Source organism: Cebus imitator, unplaced genomic scaffold (assembly GCF_001604975.1).
Source record: "Cebus imitator isolate Cc_AM_T3 unplaced genomic scaffold, Cebus_imitator-1.0 Scaffold789, whole genome shotgun sequence".
Taxonomy (NCBI): Eukaryota; Metazoa; Chordata; class Mammalia; order Primates; family Cebidae; genus Cebus; species Cebus imitator.
In genome coordinates, this window is record NW_016108104.1 from 116,700 (window position 1) to 135,766 (window position 19,067).

The 19,067-nt window shown below is 40.0% G+C and overlaps 1 protein-coding gene and 1 long non-coding RNA gene across 3 annotated transcripts in view; one reads left to right on the plus strand and one right to left on the minus strand.

Annotated features, from left to right (window-relative positions):
* LOC108297298 (probable phospholipid-transporting ATPase VB) overlaps nucleotides 1–19,067 on the minus strand; it is a 232,912-nt gene that overhangs the window by 96,810 nt on the left and 117,035 nt on the right. The gene's annotated exons all lie outside the window — the stretch shown is intronic.
* On the plus strand, nucleotides 6,854–16,173 carry LOC108297299. Its single transcript, XR_001822157.2, has 3 exons — nucleotides 6,854–6,865; nucleotides 15,536–15,639; nucleotides 16,162–16,173. It is a non-coding gene; the product is annotated as an uncharacterized LOC108297299 (long non-coding RNA).

Genomic DNA, 19,067 nt, shown 5'->3' on the forward strand with positions numbered 1-19,067 from the left:
ACACTAAAAATTCATCTATACTAAAAATCATTGTTTAGTGTAGCCACTTTTTACCAATTATCTTAGCTAGATCTTTTGATAACTTGCCACAGCTTCTGCATTAGCACTTTCTGCCTCACCTTGCAGTTTTATATTATGGAGATGGCTGTTTTTCCTTAAACCTTATTAAATAATCTCTGCTAGCTTGAAATATTTCCTTCTTTTCTTTTTCTTTTATATTTTGTTTCTTTAGACAGGGTTTTGCTCTGTTGTCCAGGCTGAAGTACAGTGGCACCATCTCAGCTCACTACAGCCTCAACCTCCCAGGCTCAAGCAATCCTCCCATTTCAGCCTCCCAAGTAGCTGGGACTGCAGGTGCCAGGCCACTGTGCCTGGCTGTGCTTTTTTTTTTTGTAGAGATGGGGTCTCACCATTTTCCTCAGGCTGGTCTTAATCTCCTGGGCTCAAGCAATCTGCTCACCTTAGGCTTCCAAAGTGTTGGGATTACAGGTGTGAGCCACTTTGCCCAGCCCCAACTTTTTTTCTGCTGCTTTCTCGGCTCTCTCAGCCTTTATAAAATTAAAGAAAGTTAGGGATTTGCTCTGGATTAGGCTTTGGCTTAAGGGAGTGTTGTGGCTGTTTAGACCTTCTATCCAGCTCTAAAACTCTCTTATCAGTAATAAAGGTGTTTTACAGAGATAGAAGCTTCAACCATCTATCCAGCTCTGTAAAACTCTCTTCATCTTGTGATCTGTGTCACAAGATGTTTTGTTTTCTTACCATTTGTGTGTTCACTGGAATAACACTTATAATTTTCTTCAAGAACTTTTGCTTTGCATTTACAACTCGGTTAACTATTTGGTCCAAGAGGCCTAGATTTCAGCCTGTTGGCTTCTATATGCTTTCCTCACGAAGGTTAATCATTTCTAGCTTTTGATTTAAAGTGAGGGACATTCAACTCCTCCTTTCACCTGAACACTTAGAGGTCACTGTAGGGTTATTTATGGCCTAATTTCAGTGTTGCCGTTTCTCAGGGATTAGGGAGACCCAAGGAGAGGGAGAAAGATGGGGAACTGCTAGACGGCAGAGTAGTCAGGACACACACATTTAGAGATTAAATTTGCCACCTTACATGAGTGTGGTTTGTGGTGCCCTAAAAAGATTACAATAGTAACATCAGAGATCACTGATCACAAATCACCATACCAGGTATAATATAAATGACAAGGTTTGAAATACTGTGAGAATACCCAGAATGTTACCAGAGACACAAAGCCAGCTCATGCTGCTGGAAAACTCATGCTGGTATTCTTGCTTAATGCAGGGTTGCTGCAAACCTTCAATTTGTAAAAAACGCCATATCTGTGACGTGCAATAAAGGGAAATTCAATGAAGTGAAGAGCAATGAAATGAGGTCTGCCTGTGTTATTATATAATTAATATGAATGTAATTTGTATAATAAACAATAAAAATGAAGAGAGGTTAAGTGGCTTAAGGTCACAAGAATAGTTAGTAGTAGAGTTAAAATCAGGTCCCCAAAGCATAGCCCAGACACCTTGGCTCTTGATTTTTCTACCTCAGTGTGAGCCAGAATTCCACTTAGGTTTACCCCCGTAGCCTGAGACATCTATGATTGCTCTGGTTAGTTTGTTTAAAAATAACCTTTTTATTTTGAAGTAATTTTAGGTTTACAGAAAAATTGCAAAGATAATACAGAGAGTTTCTTTACCTGAGATTCTCCTAATCTCACTAATCAGAATACATTGGTCAGAAATGATGAAAGTAATATTGATACAGGAGAATGAACTAAACAGCCAGACTTTATTCAGATTTCACCTGGGTGATTTTTTTCACTTCTCAAATTAGAAAGCATTTCAAATTAGAGAAAAGTGAGACTGGCCCTAGTGTCACAATGACACATAGCCTCAGGGCACCAAAAGACCCAACGGGTCAAAGATTTGTGGACTGTTGGTTTAATATTTCTTTATTCTTTTTTATTTTTATTTTTGAGACAGAGTCTTGCTCTATCACCCAAGCTGGAGTGCAGTGGCTCTTTCTTGGCTCACTGAAACCTCCACTCCCGAGGTTTAAGCAATTCTTCTGCCTCAGCCTCACTAGGAGCTGGGATTACAGGTGCCCGCCACCACACCCAGCTAATTTTTGTATTTCTAGTAGAGATGGGGTTTTGCCATGTTGGCCAGGCTGGTCTTGAACTCCTGACCTCAAGTTATCTGCCTACCTCAGCTTCCCAAAGTGCTAGGATTAGAGGTGTAAGCCACCGTGCCTGGCCCTCTTTATTTTCATCTGAAACAATACTGAGTGACTTTCTAATGTGAGTCATACTTTTTCTAACTCTTCCACTACAGTGGGATCCCCCAAATCTAAGACCCCCCTGAGCTGGCATTGCTGGGCAGCAACCTGGCTTTTTAAGGCAAGAACCCTGGGCTCTGATGACAGCCAATCACAACTTTCTTGCTCCATTTGAGACGCTGAAGGGGCTCTCTGGTTATTATAAGACAGATTAAATTGCAAGCAAGTAAATTTCTTGAGAGACTTTCCATAGCCATGTGACAATATCACATACTCTTTTTCTTTTATTGCAATATGCACATGTTATCTTCTGAATAGGGACACACAGATCCAAGTACGTCTTTCTGAAGAATAATAGACCAAAGTTGTTAATCTGTTTTTTCTTAAAGAAAAGCTTATTAATACCAGATGAGTAGAAGTACAAAGTCAAAATGACTAAGAATCTCCTATTATAAGACCACAAGACCACAAACTCACAAAATCAGAAACAGGAGAAGGAAGAGAAAAGACAGAAAAAGAATTGGGAAGAAAGTAGAGAAACAGGCTTCAGCATTTAAGTACTCCTGTGGCTTGAATGGCAAGATGCCCTTGGAGACTTGAAGAAGCAGCACAGTGAGAAATCAATCAGACGCTACAAGCTTGAAAAAGAATGATAGAGTGCTGTGCCCTGGCCAGAATGCCTGATGGGGGCTGGGAGTTGCACATGTCTCTAGGAAATATCTACCTGCTGAAGACTTAGTCTCTGAGGTCTAATTTTCCCCTCTTCGTTAAACCTCAGTTGTTGGCAAGAGACTATGGAAGTTTAGAAAAACCACTGGGCATTGCTTTTTATATGCTCATCTGATTGAGGCCACTGAGGCAGACCCACTGACATTCCCTGGTGTCCAGGAAGGTTGATAACCACTGCAACATATGTAGGATGCTGTCAAGGTTTTGTTGTCTGATTTTTAAAACAAAACTAGCATTCTTTATGGGGGGTTTTTGGCTTATTATTCTGATACAGGAAATTAAGATAAAAGCAAATTAACATGTGTAGGTAGCTTCACTCATCCCCTGCCCCTTTCCACTTCCTAATAACTTCATTCTGTCCTTTCATGAAAGAGCCAAGGAGATAACTCCCCATCTAGTGAGTGAATAATTAATTCCAATTTTCTCAATCTCTTTAGAGTTGTACATGTGAAGATTTGGTGACTTTTTACATCTCCAATATAATGTTCTCTATCACAAGTGCTTCTTAAATGTCCAGGCTATAGATATGACACCCAGGCAGCTTTCCTTTCTTTTGGACCACTAGAAAGACAAATGGTTTCCCTGTCCAGCAGGGTAGGGTGGGGCACTGCTGAGTACAGAATCATACAGAGAAGCCTCTGATGGTGGCAGAAGTCATGTATGGTGTTGGAATCTGTAATATCACAGCATAAATTGAGAAGAGAAGTAAAAGGCAAGTTTGAGTTAAATCTATTCTGCCCTTCTGCTATGTTCCTGTGGCACTGAGACTTGTTCTACATCACGATGGAAGAATTGTCTGTCTAGGAAACAATCCATCCTGACTCTGATTTGATTTATCTGCACAATGACAACACTGCAAGGTTCTTGAATTGCCTCATGGATTAAAGACCCCTTAGAGATTGAGCTTCAGACAGTGTATACAGGCACCATGATAACAAACAGACAAACGATACAAACCAGAGAGCCAGGAAACAGACCTGTGTACATATGCGAGCTAGTTACATGACAGACATGGCTTTGCAAGTCAGTACAGACAGACTCCTCAGAAAATAGTGTTGAGATCATCGATAACATATAAAAAAAACAATGACAACAAAAACCTCTTTCTACTTGAACACAAAAAATAAATTCCAAGTGCATTAAAGATCTGCCTCATTGAGGGGCGGGGTGAGGATTCAAACAAAATACGAGAGCATAGCTTTATAGTCTTGAGGTATGGAGGGAACTCTTAGAATGCAGGTATCAATAATGAAAAATTGATAAGTCTCACTACATTAAACTTTCTGTGCCCTAAACAACATGGAAAGGTAAGCCACAGATTGGGATGTTTGTAACATTATTAGATATACAAATTTGAAAAGGAAAAGATAAATAACCCAATAGAAAAATAAAAAATGACACGAACAGGTTATTCACAGAAAATAAACCCAAATATCTTCAAATAACACAGTTATTTTCAGCTTAATTAATAATCAGAATATTGCAAATTAAAACAACAGTGAAGTTGCCTTGTTATACCATCAGACTGGTGAAAAATAAGAACTCTAATTACAGTTGACATTTGGCAAAGATGAGATGCAATGGATACTTTCACATACAAATTTTTGTGACCACTTTGGGAAGAATTTAGCCTTATTAAGCCATGTTGAAAGTGCACTTGTTCTTAGACTCAGCATTTTCACATCTATATAGACAACTTGAAGCAATTTGCATACATGTACACAAGGAGACATTCGGAAATATTAATTCCATCATTTAGTAAATGTTAAAAATGGAAACAACTTAAATGACCATCAAACAGTAGAATAAAAAAGTTGTAACATATCTATAAAGTGTAATATCACGTGGCAGCTAAAACTGGACTATAACTCATGAATAAATAACACATAATAATGTTGTATTAGCATTAACTATTATTTTGCTGTAAGTACTACTATAAGCACTTTGCATGTCAATATTAATTCATATAACTCTCATAACAACCCTGTGATGGGGGTACTATTTGATAGATGAAGAAAGTAAGAAGCAGAGAAGTTTAAGTATTTAAAGGTCTCATAGCTGTTGGTGGCAGAGTTGGGCTGTGAACCAGCCCACCTACTCCATAATAGGTGCTTTAAACACTGTATTTGCCTCACAAAACAAGCAGAATGCTGGGAAACAAAATATAAAGTTGAGCAAAAAGTTCCATTAGGAAGATGATACATATGAGTCTCTATTACTTAGGGTTAGGTTCAGCCACATTTAACAACTGCTAAAACAATAATAATAAGTGGCTTAAACAAGATAAAGATTTCTTTATAACATAAATCTAGAGGTAGGCAGTCCAAAGTTTACATGGAGGGATCAAGGTCATGAGGAACCCAGTTGTTTCTGTGTCATCATCCTTAGCCCTGCTTTCCATCATCAAGGTGGTGTCATGAACCAGAAGACTATTGGGGCTACGTCCTCCTCAGTCATGTTTCACATAGGAAGAGGAAAGGAACGGGGAAGAAAAGCAGAAGATATACCTGTCAGCTGAGTCACTTTAAGGAGCCCAGTGACCTTTGCTGTGCCCTTATAGCCACAAGAAGAGGGGGGACACGTAGTCCTTTTTTGGACAAATTGCTGATCAGAATAAAGTGCATGTTCTGTAAGCGAGATAAAAGAAAATATTGAGTAGGCAACTAACAGTTTGGTTATAAATACTATTTGTATAAGGTTTCAAACAATGCTATATATTGTTTATGCAAAACTTTATTGTTTTGAATTTTATATATACATATGATAGCAGAAAAACATGTGGAAATAATACCAAATTTAAGACAACAGTTACGCTTGCAGAAGGAGAGGAATTGGATGGGAATACACAATAAACCTCAACTATATCTCTTTTTTCAAATAATCTAAAACAAAAGTGACATAATGTTAAACTTTGACTAGTTGGGTAGAGAGTAAGACCTCATGTGTCTTTGGGGAGTATATGTGTATGTCCAATTCCCTTCTTCTTTTGTTTAGTTCTCTTTTTCTGTCTTATTTTTCTCTCTTCCTGTAGAAAGAGGTCTGAATCCCTGAGAACTGCCTTCCCTGCTAAAAGTTCAAGCCCTCAGTAAACTTGGGACAGTTATTTCCAAAGTGAAGCATTTTTGGAGAGCGCCTGCTTTAGCAGTGATATATTGGTTGAAAGCTTATCAAATATCACCAAATAAGACTTTCACCAATATGAATTTATTTAACCCTCTCAAGAGCTCTGAGAGCTAAAACTATTATTATTTCCATGTTACAGAAGAGGAAACCAAGGCTCAGTAAAGTTAAATATCTTCCCTAAAACCCCACAGTTCATAGGAGCATGTTCCAGGTTGGAATCCATACTTGTCCGACTTCAGAACTGGGGCCCAAAACTGCCATGCTATATTGAGACAATGAGTTTTATCAATGTCCAGTCACACACGCTGCTCCATCACCTAGTAGACTTCAAGGAAGGGCTCTCTGGTATGTACCCAAAACTAGTCACAAGGGATAAGGTGGGGTGCTGAATCTGGAATGAAAACATAGGTTGGATTTATCTGGTACTTGGTGGGATCTCAGTTGAGGGGGCACAGAAGGTTAGGCAGGTGGAGATGAAGGAGAAACCAAGCAAGGTGCTAATTGCTCAGAGAGAGGATTTGGTCTAGAAGCTAAAGAAATAGAAGGACTTCTTAAGCTTTTTGTTATTCATGGTCTTGCCTCTGCAGGGTGGAAAGCAGCAATGCGCTTGAGGTAGAAACTTTGGCCAGGAATGGGATACATACACTGATGTCCCTAGTGCCATTTCTTTCCCAAATCTAAACTAGGTCATGGCATTAATCACTCTGCATTCTCCTTGTCTTAGTCCATTTAGTATTGCTCTAACAACACAATGGTCTCAGAGTATCTGAGACTGGGTAACTTACAAAGAAAAGAAGTTTATTTAGCTTATAGTGCTGCACACTGAGAAGTTCAAGGACATAGCCCTGCCTTTTGTGAGAGCTTCTGTGCTGCATCGGAACATGGTGAAGAAGGTCAAAGGGGAAGAGTATACACACAGAGAGACAAAACCCCAGGGATGTCCTGACTTCTTAAGAACCCACTCTCATAGGAACTAATCCTTTTTTTTTGTGAGAACGAATCCAGCAACATCATAGCAAGAACTCACTCACTACCTTGGGAATGGCACCAAGCCACTCAAGAGGGATCCAGCTCCATGGCCCAAGCACCTTTCACCAGACTCCACCTCCCACACTACTGTACTGGGGAACAAATTTCAACATGAGTTTTGGTAGGGACAAACCAAACCTTAGTAACCCTCTAGAGTGCTCCTTGTAGACAGCAACTGCATCTGGTTCAAGATCCACCACAGTCCTGGCACATAGCAGGAACTTGAATGTTGAATAAACAGATGAATAAACAAAGGAATAAGTAAACTCAACAGGATTGAGGTTCACCAGCATTTGCTGGACTGGGACTGAACACTTAGCCAATAAATTAAAAAATTCCATGAGGTTGTTGCAAAAGTAATTGGGGTTTTTACCATTAAAAGTAATGGCAATACCTGCAACTACTTTTGCAACAACCCAGCAGTTCCTGGAAGGCAAAGACCAGTGCCTGATTTGTGTTTGTAGGCCTTGCCCAGCACTATGCCTACAGTAGTGCTTGCTGAATGGTCACTTAGTGGAATGGAAAAGAGTTATTAAATAAAAACAGAGATATTTAACAATGGGCTGTAATGGCAGAGGGCATTCAAGAGATCCATATGTAAAGAGCCAGTGACTTATTTGAATATGATCTTAAAACTCCAATATAAACATTATTATCCTCATTAGGAAAAGTAAAATAATATGGCCATGATTTGGTCCATTCTATGTGCCAGGTGCTGCTGGGTACACTATCTCTAATATTTACCATAACCTTTCAAGGGAAGTGTGATTATTACCATTTCCCAATGAAGAAACTCAGTCCTAGAAGGCTAAGCAACTTCCTGAAGCTCAAATTATGAAAGGCCCAGGCAGGATTTATATGTAGGTCTCTTGGGCCAATGATTCTGCCATCCCAAGAAAAACAAACAGACCTGTGAATGGTGGTTGAACTTTTTCCTTTCACTGATCTAATTGCAGCATCAACAAATGGCAGGAAAGAAGTTGCATTTCTTCCTACAGTAAAGATTCTGAAATGTCCTGTAACTCCTCCCAAGGCACTGGTGATTTTGTGGCTATTCTGAATTTACTTGAATTGCAACTGCTAACCTAATTGTTTTCTTCTGGCAAATCTAGTAAACGTAATATAAGCCCTTATTTCCCCTCGGTGTGATGTTATGAATTGGTATTATGCTTATGGGAACTCTTTGTATACCATAAAAATACCAACACTAATCATGAAAATAAATGAAGGGGAAAATAATCCCCAAAATATGTGCCTTTGCAACATTTATTAGAAAGCAAAAATGAAACACTGAATGTAAAGCCTATAGTAAAATTTCTTTTCTTTCTTTTTAAAGAGGCTTAAAAAAACTGAGTGCAATGGAGTTTAAAATGAAAACACTGGCTTTCTGTCCTGGGAAATATGTGTCTTTACAAGCTTCTTAAGTACTATTCTTTGCTCCAGGGTCCTCTGGACTAAATTAAAATTAAAGTCAGCTCTCTTACAACTTTTCTTACGAGTCAATATGCCTGAAATCTTCTTCAACCAGGCGTTGGCTAAGAAATCTTGATCCTTGTTGTGTGATATAAAATATTCTTTGCAATTACCACCTTCTTATTCCAACAGTTTTAGTGTAGTTCTCTGGAATATTCTTCCTTTTCTTCTTTCCTGTATTTGCAACTTTTTCTTGAGTTTACAGCCCTCTCTACCTGAAAAGCTCAAACCATCCTTTCCTCATGCTGAAAATTTCTTCCTGGATGTCTCACCACATGGGTTCTTAGCTTTTCAAAGAGAAATGTTGCCTTGGTCAGCATTGTAGCTTTGGTAGAGAAGAATGTAATTTGCAATACTGCTTACAAAGGTCTGCGATCAAAAATTATTCCCTCCCACAACAAAGCCCATTGCTTTTTCTTATTACTGTTGATTACACTGGCCTGATTTCAATTCCCTCAGCTAATAATTGGCATAAGAGTTAGTTGCAATAGGTAAGCCTGTTGTAAATACAAGTTGGGGTTGTCATGAAGTGTGTGTGTGTGTGTAAATATTTATAATAAAAAACAGCTTAATCCTGGAAAGTTGCCAGCTGGGCCTTCATGGGTTGGAGACTGTGCACACATCTTGCTTTTTTTGAATCACAGAACAGGATGTCAGAATACCTTGGGGTTCATGGTCCATGGTGTTCTGTCCTTATGGGCTGTTAACGTGTCCTGCACAATGAATATCCGTAGGAAATCATGATGATGTTGACTTGATTCATAATACTGATTTTTATCAAAATAAAATAAGGTTTTGAGGTATAAAATGGATTCTACTAGATATCTAATCCTGCCATGTCAGGGCTAATGCACTCACTTTTGCCTCATTTAGGCTCCAGCCCATTGCCACAAGTGTCACTGCATAAAGGAAGGAGTGTGACAGAAAGAATTCTGAACAGGCTGCTGCAGTGCCCCTCAAGATTCCAGTGAAGCTTCTGAATATTAAACTTTTAAATCTCTGTCATTTAGGCCAGTCATTATCTTTAAAGTTGCAGATGACTGGGAGATGAGGAAAGGAAAACGTGAGAGCCAGTTGGAAAAGGCTAAGAGCATGGGGCTACCGTGCTAGTCAGCTAAGATGGGCCACATTCAAGCTGGGGAGTGGGTTCCTAGGCCAGTCTTGCAGAGAAACACGAAGAAGAGCTAAGAGACCAGACCAATGGCTGCAAAGGCTTCTTTTAACTTTATATTCCCCGATTACAATTCTATACAGGGCTGACTGCTCTCTTGGTTCTTGGATTCTATGAGATGCTCCTGATTCCTTTCAATATGTCCTCCCTTATAAGACAAAATTAAGAAACAACTCCAATGCAGGCCCTCTCTTGGACCCATTATGCCATTTTGCAAACGACTGGATCCAGGCTACCTGGATGTAAATCCCAGCTCTGCTTCTTACTAGCTGTGAGTCTCACTTAACCTCTCAGGATCTCAATTACCTTCTTTGTGTGGGGATAATAATAATATGTACTTCTTGGGTTATGAGGATTCCATGAAATAATATTTCTAAAATATTAGAACAACGAGTGCCTCATAGGAAGTATGTTTGTCGTAAGTGGCTGTTAAGTAAATACATCCAAGCAAACACACACATTTTAAATAGTCCATGAATTCTTATGTGTCTATTAATCTGGGTTAAAAATCTCATAATTTTGATTAAAATTTGTGTTTATACTCAGAATGGGATGTTATTTCTTTGAAGATGACATTCCCTGGAATATCATCTATACAGAGACTTAGAACCATAAATTAAAGGTAAAATAATGAATTTAGGTCATTTCTTCTTCCCCCAGCTAAAATCAGGGGAAATTATTGTTGAAGCTTCACTTTGTATTCATTCATTCATACCATCATTTGTTCTGCTTATTCTCTTCCCACTGGGTTGTTTTAGCACCATGTGAACGGATCATCAGTTCCCTTATGAACCTGGTTGCTACTTTAGTTGCTCCCAAGAATTTGAAATATTCATTCCAGACCAAACAGCCTTTCTGCTGGCAGCAAGCATGTCAAAACACAGGGAAAGATGCAGAAGATTAAAAAAAATAATAAGGCACAGAGAACAGGACTTGCCATACCAAATGGAGCAAATCTTATTTACAAATGACCTCTAACCTCTGACAGCAGACCAAATAAAGAAGCATCTGTCATCACTGGGAACATCCAATCCTCTTCACCCTGACAAGGGGCCTCCAAAGACTCAATCCCATTTCAATCTAATTGGGTCCTTGCCCTCTCCTGCTTCCCTCCAGCCCTGCACGGCAAGCCAAACCATCTTGGGATAGAAAGCCAGCCCAGAGATGTGCGACACCTTGACAGTAGAAGCAGAGGGTGGAGGCATGGCAGCAGCTCTGCTGATTACAGGACATGCAGGTGCATTGATTTCAGCTTCCTGTGGAGCATGCTGAGGTTACTGTCCATGGAATATCAGACCTTTCACTGATGGCTGTGTTTAGATAGAACTTTTCCTTTCACCAAGGAATAGCACACATAGAAATAAAGAAAACATGGTACATATACACCATGGAATACTGTGAAGCCATAAAAAAGAAAGATTATGTCCTTTGCAGGGACATGAATGGAGCCATTATCCTTAGCAAAGTAACACAGGAACAGAAAACCAAATACTTGCATCTTCTCATTTATAAGCGGGAACTAAATGATGAGAACACATGGGCACAGAGAGGGGAACAACACACACTGGTACTTATTGAAGAGTGAAGGGAGGAGGAAGAGGATCAGGAAAAATAATGGACACTAGGCTTAATACCTGAGTAATGAAATAATCTATACCACAAACGCCCATGGCACAAGTTTACCTGAGTAGCCATAATTCTATTTTTTTTTTTTTTAAGACGGGGTCTCACTCTGTCACCCAAGCTGGAATGCAGTGATGCAACCATAGCTCATTGTAACTTTGAACTACTGGCCTCAAGTGATCCTCCCACCTCAGCCTCCCAAAGTGCTGAAATTACAGGTATGGGCCACTGCACCTGGCCTCATTCTTACAACTATGTCAAGTTATTTCTCAACTGTACTCAGAACTGTCCCATGGCTTACTATACGTTCAGAGTAAAAAGTAAAGTACCGTAACTATAATTCCAACTATAATTCCTTTGTATTTGCATCCCGTAGTTACTCTGCAGTTAATACTGACAGCTCTACATATTCTGGCCCCTCCTCCCTTCTCTGACCCTCTTTCTAAGTTCCCCTTCTCTCCTGTTTAGTCTGCGCCAGCCACAGTGGCCTCCCAGTTGTTAGGGCACACAGGTCATGTGCCCCTTAAAGACTTCAAACCTGTGATTATCTCTGTCTTGATAACTGCGAACCTCCCTTGAGCACCTCCTCTGTTTCTTGCTCTTTTTAAAGAGAACTTCCTTAACCATCTTATTTAAAACTGTAAATTCCCTCCACTCTGAGAGCCTTTGTCCTCCTTCCTTGCATTTTTTTCTTCAAAGCATTTATCATCTGATGTAATGCATATTTTTACATTTTTTTGTTTGCTTATTGCCATTGCTTTTCACTATTAACATGTAAACTATATGAGAACAGGGATTTTTGTCTGATTTGTTCATTGCTTTTTTTCAGAATGCTTAGAATAGTTCCTAGTGTGTAGAAGACACTAAATAAAAATCTGTTGAATTAATGAAGTAAGGAAGAAGACCCATTCCTCTGACTTGGTAATAAAAAAGTTTAAGATTAAAAAAGATAATGATGTCTAATTTAGAAACAAAACAGGAGAAAGAACGACCGCAAAATAGATGAAGAAAGGAGGATATACTTATAGGGGAAGAATAATTTGAAGAGATGGCAGTCATAAAAGTAACCTGAACATATGGAAAGCAAAATCTTTGGTTGAGTTCACTTAAGTTCCATCTTCACTAATTACCCTGCTTTACTCACTAAGAATGTCTGTGACTTGGAGAAAACTACCTTCCTCACTCTAGACCTTGCAGTAAAATAAGGGCAGTGCATGAATGTTTAATCATCTTATCCAGATTTAATTTTCTGGATACATCACAGGCTAACTATGGGATTCCTAGGTAAAAGATGTACCAGCCTGTTGCCAATGATTATTCTGAATGCTACCTTGGTGCGAAGAGATGGATGGAAGGAAATGGCAAAATCTGTGACTCAGATTTTTTAATAGTCTGAAAACTGAGGCCCTGAACCAGAATTTTTTTTACTTTTTTCTTCATGGTTATAGTTCTGCAAAGAGAGGATATGTAATCAGGGAGGAATATGGGAGTAGGTGAAGGCATTTTTAGAGATAATAAACATGGAGGGCTAATCTCTATCATGGAATATGAGTCTGGGGAAGGTCTGCCTTTTCCCAAACCGCAGAACAATTCTAGGAAGCATCAGGAGAGCCACTGAGAGATGCAGGAGCCTAACTCAGGGTGGTGCAAGTTCTGTGGTCTCACTAAGACTTTGGTTCATAATATGGTCAATGTCACTCTGGGGTGCTTTAGACTCTTTCTCTGAATGATGAGTTTATTGTTTGCTCACACCAGGGATAAGTACAGGGTTTTTCTTAGGAAAGTTGCCTGGCATGCAAGCCCAGCCACATGAGCCCAGAAGAGAAGTCCAGACAAGACTATTGTGTAATCAAAGGTGAAACAGGCCCAGGCATCAGCATCAGCCTGAGCATTTTTGGAAAACACATTTTCATCTTCAATTTATACCAGACCTAGAGTGGAGCTAAGTCATTACAAAGTGTTAGTCCTGTTCATCCCAGCCCTGGACAGCTAGCTTTGTTAAACAGATGCCGTCAGGTGTTGTCTCTAGGAGGCAGGACATCCCAGGACTGCTGCAAGAATCTGGTTCCCTTAAATTTGGCATTTTCTTATTCACAGCACAATCAAGTGATATCTTCTTGTCCTGAGAGAAGATAGAAGGTTGAAAAGGGAAATAAAGAGAGAGCAAGGGGGTGGGGGAAGAAGGGAATGAGGAAGTAGTGGAGGAAAAGGAGGAGAGATGAAGAAGAGGAGGCTGTAAGTGTGAGCTCTCATTTATTAGGTACTGTGAAATGAAAATATCTTGGCCGCTTCAAGCTGAGAACTACTCAGGGCAAATCCTGCCTCCCATTCTATCAAACTCATCCGTCTGCTCAAGTAGATAGATGCATATTCTGATTGCTTCCTTTGGAAAAAGGGATAACGGGGGGTGGGGGCTGGGGAGGGATAGCATTAGGAGAAATACCTAATGTATATGACGGGGTGATGGATGCAGCAAACCACCTTGGCACATGTATATGTATGTAACAAACCTGAACGTTCTGCACATGTACCCCAGGACTTAAAGTATAATAATAGTAATAATAAAGAAGGCCAGGAAGGATATAGACACAGGGCTCCGTTTGGTAAAGAAGTTAACCTTGCTCAAGGGAGGTCTGGCCTTTGTCCTTGGCTTCTGGTAATCTCTGAGCCCTTGGAATGTTATCCCTGAGGGCATTTTCATTTTTATTTGCCTGGGAGTATTGGGTCCTGCCAAATATATAGTTTAATAATATGATTTAGGGTGGAAACTTTGGGTCCCATGGTATCAGCTCAACTTCCAGAGGGGTTAGAGACTGAAATCAGCTTTGTGGGCATACAACCTATAAAGGAAAATTAAAAAAAAATCAGGACCCCAAACTCCTTATGCCAAAGGGAAGGTTAAGCCTACAACTCAAGTCATGCTATACTGTCTTCCAAATGATGAGCTGTTACTAGCATTATATATTAGCCATACCACCAGGAAAAATGAAAGGTCTCAGGCATCTCTGAGTGTGACTGCCCTCACAGATAATTCATAAATTATTTTTTGGCCTCCTGTGAACAAGGACATGCCAACTGTAACTTTAGGTCTAAATCTAAGTCTAGCTCCTAAAACTAAAATCTGTTTGATTTCACACTGAAAACATAATTACAAGCTTATCTTCCCAGGTGTAGAAGAAAGCGAGTAGATCTGTCAGCTCTCTACCGACCCAGAGAAGTCTACGTAATTGATTCTTCCTTTACTCTTTTTCTTTTCCAACATTCACCTTATCTTATGTAAAATGTAGATTTACTGGCACTAACGAAAGTCTCATAAGAATGTGACCATTCATCTTACTGTCTACCCTCTCGTCTTCTTAGATGCCTTCCCCTCTTTAAGGAAATGTGTAAATACTAAACTTCCCTAAAATATCTTTGGAAAAATAGCCAGACCTATCTGTGGCTTGAGTTTTTCCCAGATGTGCCCTGAAGCTGGCTTAATAAACCTCAATTGATTGAGGTCTTTGCTTTAGTCACTTATTTCAGCTATCTAACCATATGTATGTGATAGAGCCCCAGTGCAAACTCTGGACGCCGCAGCTCAGGTGAGCTTCCCTGGTTGGCAACACTGTGTGTGTTGTTTCACACTGGCACTGTCCATGGCTCCATGGGAAGAGGACAGTGGGAACTCTGCCTTTGGGCCTTCCGTGGCCTCTGCCTAATGTGTCTCTTCTCTTGGCTGATTTTAATTTGTTATATATAGTTGGGTTTCTCTTCAAACAGCATGCCTGGTTCCCCTGTTCTTTATTCTTCAATTCCAAGTAACCCTCCCCCACCTTTGCTATGCCTTAACCTGTCTAAATATGCCTATGCATGCCACAGCCCCAGCTCACATTCCTTTCCTTATGTGGGAATAGGCTAGTTTTCTAGCCCCCCATAGGCAACCCTTTCCTCTTCCATCATGTGCCTACCTTATATAAGAAAGTTTAAATGTTTATCCAATTGGGATTAGATTGTGCGATCCAACCCTGACCAATGGGGAAAGACACAGAGGCAGAAGCTGCATTAGGAATAAAAACCCTACTCTCTTTTGCTCTGTGTGCTCTTGTGGTGGCCAGACCTGTGAGCAGCACCTTTCTGCAGAAGTAAATTTGCCTTGCTGAGAAACCCCTTAAGTACTTGTTTTCTTTGCAACTCCGAGCTTTTATTTTCAACACAATTGGTGTCCTTTCCATGTAATAAGACCTAATTACAGGTATTGATCGACTTACGACCTATGCAACTTACGACCATTCGACTTTACAACCACAATCACTAGCCACGACTGCTCCGTGTCTGGCAGCGCAAACGTTGCCCAGCTGGGTGTACGACAGTGCGGACCAGCTTCCGGCAGCACTACCATCTCCATGTGCACCATTTCAACTGTTATCCCAGACTCGGTATGGCAATTTGTGTTTTGTGTCTTGGATATTTTTCATCAAACGCCTCCCAAGATGTCTACCAAGAGAAAATTGTCTTTGTCTATGCCTCAGCCTGCCAAGAAGGAAAGACAGGCCATCGACCTCCTCACAAAAATGAAGGTAATTAAGCAGTATGAAGGGGGAAAGAAAGTGAATGTGATCGCACGTGATACGAAGTTGTCACACTCAATTGTGTCGACGATTTTGAAAGATAAAGAAAGAATTCGTGAAGCTGTGAAATGTTCTGCACTCATGCGAGCAGCAGTTATAACAAAGCAACGAAGTGGGCCCATCCACGAAATGGAGAAATTGCTATATATTTGGATGGAAGATCAAATTCAAAAACGGACACCATTAAGTCTTTTTACTGTGCAGATGAAGGCGAGAAGTCTATTTCAGACTCTGAAGGAGCATGCTGGAGAAGATTACAGTCAAGAATTTGTAGCAAGCACTGGCTGGTTCCAGAGATTCAAGAAAATATTCCAAATGCATAGTGTTCGAGTGACTGGAGAAGCAGTGAGTGCAGATGAGGAAGGAGCACGTAAGTTTGTTAACAGTCTGGATGAATTAATGACAGATGAGGGATATCTAGCAGAACAGATTTTCAATGTTGATGAAACTGGATTATTTTGGAAACGGATGCCAGCACGCACTTATATTCACAAAGAGGCCAAAAGCATGCCAGGATTTAAAGCATTTAAGGATAGGCTAACTCTGCTGCTTGGCGGGAACATCAGTTGAAGCCGTTCTTAATTTATCACTCAGACAATGCGCGTGCGTTCAAGAATGTTAACAAGCACACACTGCTTGTCTACTTTCCTTCTCAACGTAAAGCATGGATGACACAAGGATTGTTTGAAGACTGGTTTATGAACTGTTTTATTCCTCAAGTTCGAGAATATTGTTTGGAGAAAGATATTCCTTTCAAGATTTTATTGCTACTCGATAACGCGCCTGGACACCCACCACATCTAGGCGATCTCCATCCAGATGTAAAATTTGTTTTTCTCCCGCCAAACACGACTCCACTCATCCAGCCTACGGACCAAGGTTCGATTGCTACATTAAAGGCCAACTATCTCTGAACCACCTTCGCTCAAGCAATATCCGCTACAGATGCTGACTCAGAACTAACATTGCGAGATTTTTGGAAACACTACAACATTTTGATGTGTATCAAGAATATCGCTACTGCTTGGGAGGCTGTGACGACAAAGTGCCTGAATGGCATCTGGAAAAATTGTGTTAAGTGCTATGTTAATGATTTTGATGGATTTAACAGTGAACATGAACTTGAAATGATTGGGGGAAAATAGTAAAACTCGCTAAAGTTTGGAGTGTGAAATGGAAGATGTCAAAGAGTTGCTAGACAAATCCGGAGAACTTACAAATGAAGAGCTAATCGAACTGGAAGAAGAAAGAGTGGCGGAAGAAGAAAGAAGAGAAGCAGAGAAAGAAGAGGAGGAGACAGAAAGTTAGTTCACCACTAAGGGGTTATCAGACGGTTTATCTTCACTGAATAAACTTCTTATACATTTCGAAGCAATGGACCCAAGCATTGAACGATTTGCAAGGATTGAATGGATGGCGCATGATGTGTTTCGTCCGTATCATGAAATTTATGGAAAAAAAAAAACATACAACTCAGACAAAGCTCACCATGTTTATGAAAAAACCAACTCCAGTAACCCCAACTGCTGCCTCAGATGACGACATCAACGATCCGCAGCCAAGCACCAGTGGCCAATAAAATGTTTTGTACATGTTTATATATTTTGATGTGTTTTGCAATTGGGAAAATGTTTCCTATGGTATTTTTACACCTATATTTTGTATTTTTGTATGCACCTGTATTTTATAATTTTGTATGTTTTGCAAATATTAAACCAGTTGTACTGGTAATGCAGTGTTTTACTTAAACCTGACGAATGTAAAAATAAGAAACAAAATGGTGTAGAGATGATATAAATGGCATAAAATGAACAAAGAAAATTATGATATATAACAATAATGAAAGAAAATTATGATAAAATATGACTTAAAGATTTTTATAACATCATGTCACAGTACTGTACATATAGCCTGCTCAACTTACGACCAAATCACGTTACGACCAGTCTGTCGGAACCAATCATGGTCATAAGTCGAGCACTAGCTGTAATGGGATAGGGAATTGAGTCAGGGAAGCAGCTGAATATACTAAACAAGGGCTAACTAAATCGGAGTAGTGACACAAGCAAAGATGGAAGGAGTAAAAGAATTCAGGAGGTGTCAAAGGTAGTAGCAGTAGAAAGGACCTATGAGGAGGTTTTATTGGACTTGAAACATGAATTTCAACAGGTAAAGACAGGTCAAAGGGTCTTTACAAGAGTAGAAAATGGAAAGAAGAAAGGCACAGAGATTTGAAGTATAGAGTGTTTATGGAATGGCCCATAGCCAGCAGGTGGGTTGTAGAGTGAGGAAGGGAGACAGTGGGAACAGGAGAGATAGTGAGAAGGAAGGCCGAAGACAGAAATCAAAGCCCAGACAGCCTTGTCTGTCAAGTCAAGGCATTTTAGTCTTACTTGACAGCAATGAAGAGATTTTTGAAGAAGGAAGGATGTCTATACTTTGAAGCTATACTTTCTTCATTCTTGTTCCTTGAAACCTGGGGCTCCTTGAATCAGTGACCATAACAGTCATGCTAACAACAATAATATAAAAGCCCATAGTGTGCACTGTAGATTCTTCAAAGCATCATCACTTAAAAACAGCTTTTAACCACAGATTTAAGCTAGCTAACCATTAGGCACTATGCATGATGATTTATATAAATCATATAATGCTGACAAATCCCACAGTGAGTTCACCTGTTCTTGTTTTACAGATGTGGAGAGTGCAGCTCAAAGAAGGTAAGGTGTGTGCAGGGCCCCACAGCCACGGGCATCAGGACCAGTGCCCCACCTTGCTGAGGAGACTCAAGTCTGTGCTTTTAACTTTTATACCTACTTATTGCTATCTCATTCCATCGTTACCCTGAATGGAACAATATTTCTCTTCCTTAGATGAGGAACCTGAGGCAAATAAAGATTAAGTCATAAGTCCAAGGCCACACAACCAGGAATTCATTGGCTTCCTAATGTGCTTTCCCCTCACCCCACTTAATGGGAGTTGTTAACGATGCATACTAGACATAGCAAGCACAGCTGCT